This window comes from Rattus norvegicus, chromosome 6 (genome assembly GCF_036323735.1).
Source record: "Rattus norvegicus strain BN/NHsdMcwi chromosome 6, GRCr8, whole genome shotgun sequence".
Classification (NCBI taxonomy): Eukaryota; Metazoa; Chordata; class Mammalia; order Rodentia; family Muridae; genus Rattus; species Rattus norvegicus.
This window is the reverse complement of record NC_086024.1, coordinates 84591908-84596232: the sequence shown is the minus strand read 5'-3', so window position 1 is coordinate 84596232 and position 4325 is coordinate 84591908. Positions and strand designations below refer to the sequence as shown.

Below are 4325 nucleotides of genomic sequence, written 5' to 3'. Positions count from 1 at the left end.
GAGAGAGAGAGAGAGAGAGAGAGCGAGCGCAAATAGAAAGAGTGAGAGACATAGACAGAGAAACAGAGAGAACCGACACACATCCTCCAGAAAGGCCACATTTTCTAATCCTTCCTAAACATTTCTAAATAACTGGAGATCAGCTATTCAAACGTATGAGCCTATGGAGGTGAGCCGTACTTATTTAGAACATCATACTCTCCAAAATGAAGGGCACATTATTGAAGGGGAGACAAGAAGCTAAGTGCCGGAAAAGAGGGGGGAGGGAAGAAACAACAAAAGACACAAACAATAACAACAAGAAAAACTTCATGGAAATGTATTTTCAAGTGGAAGAGTAATGGGAAATGTAACCTTCATGTAGAAACTAGTAGGAGCTATTCTCATCCACGGGTTTAGGTCAGTATGCCAGCAATTTGGTTTCTTTGTTGTTTTTGTTGTTGCTGTTGTTTTTGTTTTTCTAAATGCTTCTCTTTCACCCACTGTACTCTTTTGTATTCACTGTCACTAACTTCATTCACAGGCTTTCTCCCATGGGCTGTCCCCTGATAATCATCCTGCAGCACAAAAGCCCTCAGCAGATGGTAGCACTGTGGCTTTAGACATCTCAGACTTCAGAACCACTGGAGACAAATATGTTTTCTTTCCACATGTCTTAATTAGGGTTTCTATTGTTGTCACGAAACACCATGACCAAAATTAACTTGAAAAAAAATTTATTTGGCTTACTCTTCCATACCACTTGTTATCATCAAAGGAAGTCAGGTCAGGAAGTCAAACAGGTGGGAACTTGGAGGCAGGAGCTGACACAAAAGCCTTGGAGGGATGCTGCTTACTGGCTTACTCCAAAGGGCATGCTTGGCCTACTTTCTTATAGAACCCAGGGCCAGGCACACAGGGATGGCACCACCTATACCCTTCTCATTCATGTACTATGTAAGAAAATGCCTTATGACAGGATGTTAGGAAGCATTTTCTAGATTGCAGTTTGCTCCTTTCAGATATCTTCTGTTTGGGTCAAGTTGACATAAAATTATGCAGGAGAGCATGTTACTGAATTTGGAACACTGTATTCCAATAAATGAAAACACATTGACACTTTTATTTTGTTGGAATCTGAACTTTAATTATGTACATAAATAGTGATATAAGAACGAGGTGAATACAACAAATACAGAGTCAAATGCCAGCAGCAAACCACTGAACTGAGAACAGGACCCCCGTTGAAGGAATTAGAGAAAGAACTGGAAGAGCTTGAAGGGGCTCGAGACCCCATATGAACAACAATGCCAAGCAACCAGAGCTACCAGGGACTAAGCCACCACCTAAAGACTATACATGGACTGACCCTGGACTCTGACCTCATAGGTAGCAATGAATATCCTAGTAAGATCATCAGTGTAAGGGGAAGCCCTGGGTCCTGCTAAGACTGAACGTGATTGTTGGGGGGAGGGCGGCAATGGGGGGAGGATGGGGAGGGGAACACCCATAAGGAAGGGGAGGGGGGAGGGGGATGTTTGCCCGGAAACCGGGAAAGGGAATAACACTCGAAATGTAAATAAATACTCAAGTTAAAAAAAAAAAAAAAAAAAGAACGAGGAGCTCTAAGGCTTGTACATTATTTCCATGTGAAAGATTGCAGATTAGTTGGCCTGTAATATGGCATCACCCAAACCGGCAAAAAGGCTTAATGTTTTTCCTGATGAAACACAGTTTGCTATATCCAATACTGATTCTGCCATTTTTCTGTAGAAATACTGAGTTGCTGTCTGGAGTTTCCAATTTTTACCTATAACTGATTATAATGGGCAGAGCGTAGAGTTTTCTATTTATTTCCACGTGAATTCTTCACAGTTCCTGGCTTCTGAAAATTTTGCTTCCACAAATTTTCTACAACTATGTACCCTCGTAATCCCAATCATATAACTTCTCCCCAGTGATCTGGGCAATGGTGATGGCTTGTTGAGGGTAATAGACAGAGGCACCTAATCCCATGAAGAAAGGAGGATACACCACCTTCTTTATTTTTGAACCTCTAGCAAAAAGGAGTCCAACAAAACCAGCAAAACCAATAACACCGAGTCTTGGGTAAAATCCAGGAGGCGCATTTTGAAGATAGTTATAATTGTCTACTCCCCACTGGACAAAGTGTTCCACGCTGAGCTTAGTATGGGAGTATATTTCCAGACACAAACTTGTATATGGCTCACAATGATGTCGGAGTTCTGAGATGTTTTCTTCAAGTGAGTCCTCGGCTCCTCCACATATTTAATTGACCCTCAGGAACTGAGTAGAGTGAGAGCTCATCGATCTCATGTAACTTTTGTGAGGCGAGTCCTTTTGGGTGCTGCATAGACTCTGAAGGTGAGCAGGCTCAGGCTGGCTGGCCCCACAGATCTCTGAATCACCTTGAACATGTCGCTGGCAACCGCAGCTCGGGGAGGGTCCCCTTTTTTTTTTAATTTAGTTGGTATTTTAGGTAACACAGGATAAACATTAAGTCCTTACATTGATGAACTGAAATGATTTTATATTATGTTTTTGCTTTAGAGAACTTTTATCGATCTGGATGCACAATAGTTACCAGGATTTAGGGAGAGTGTTGCGATATGATCAATGCATAGATATTAGCAGATGGATGGATAAAAGTATACAAATTCACAGGAGTACCACTAACGAAGAATTTTCCAATTCAAAATGTGAGGGTCAGTGGTATAGTATTTTTGTCCTCAAGTGCAATGCCTAACTCCATGCTACTCCAGCTAATTCCTGTTTTTAGAAGTAAGAAGTGATCAGTTTGCAGCCTGTCTGGTGCAGTAAGCCTTTCACTCTTTTCATCTCCCTACATGTTATTTCAGTCAGTCAGTGTCTGTCCAACTCATCAATGCTTTCATTAACATCTTTAAAAATATTAAATTGTTCCTTAAGTACACTATTGGCTCATCCCACTGGCCAGAAAACAAACCAGTAATACTAATATTTGATTATTAAAGGGAATTAAGAATTTCAGTGGAATTCTAAAAAGTAAACTAGGTTGGCTTTCTCTTCTCTCTTTTAATACAGATGTGTCATTTATGATTCCATGGTAACTATTGTAAAGCTGTACATAAAATTTGTTTCAATGAAGCAACCAATTGTTTAAAAATAGCATTAGGATTTAAAAGCTGGTAAATTCATCCATAAGTATTTGATATTTCCTCATTAAACTTTTCCTACTCTTAAATGTGTTGTTAAGAAGAAAATAAAATTTTATTTGCAAATAATTTCCAGATATGTTACAAAACTTATTCTATTTGGAATTTAGTATTTATGTATTTATTTATTTATTTATTTTGGTTTTTGTTTTGCTTTACCTGATTTCTTCAGGTAGAAAACATGATGTTTTTCAAACTGGTTGTAAAGAGGATATTTTTGCTGAGGAAACTTTAGCCTCACAGTTTCTTTAATATTCAATTAAGGTGCACAGTTCACATTCAAAGTAATTTTCATACAGAACTTTGAAAGTCATTGTCCATATACATTCTTATACATAGCATTCCTAAGGAGTGTGGAGCAAGCTTTATTCTCATTTCTTTTTTTTTTTTTGTAAAAATCAAAGTAACTATCCCTAGAATTTCTTAGTCTTTCATCCCCTAATCCTCACAAGTATCAGCTTTGATATTAATTTTGGTTCTGTTAAACTCTTATGTAGTAGACTCACACAATTTGCAGTTTTGTAGTAATCATGTCAGAGGCACCTGTATTCCTGTTTACTCGAACACTATTCATAGAGCTCAGACAAGGATGCAACCTATTGACCATCTCTATGTGACTGTATAAAGAAAAGGTGGTACAATTATATCATAGAATCAGTCCCAAAGGTAAAGTTCTATTATTTATGAAAACATGAGTTGACCAGAAGGACATTGTTAAATACCAAAATTCAGGTATAGGAAGACAAACCTATATTTCTTAAGTGTGAAACTAGAAAATGTGATTTCCCTAAAGTGGAATGGGGAGTACTGGATATAAGAGGCTGGGTAACAGAGAAAGCAGAGGGAAAACTAGGAGGTGTTTTATGGATGCATAAAGCAAAGAGTAGCAAGGCAATATCTACTATTCTCTAAAGTGCAAGATAGTTCTAGCTTGTAACAATGTATGACTACACATTTCAAATAACCAATTAGAAGAGATGCTGAGTATCCTGAGCATGTGCATAACGGTGGAGGTAATAGAAATATGAATTATCCTAGTCTCATTAGGACATAATGGGTATTGCAAGGAAAATTCATACAGTAAATGTATAAAAATCTGAGCCATCAAAAATAGATCATTGGATAATTTTT

General features: G+C 38.1%; 1 pseudogene; it reads right to left on the bottom strand.

Moving 5' to 3' along the window:
* Positions 1-1596: 1596 nt before the first annotated feature.
* Positions 1597-2417, bottom strand: Apoo-ps1 (apolipoprotein O, pseudogene 1; annotated as a pseudogene).
* Positions 2418-4325: the final 1908 nt, after the last annotated feature.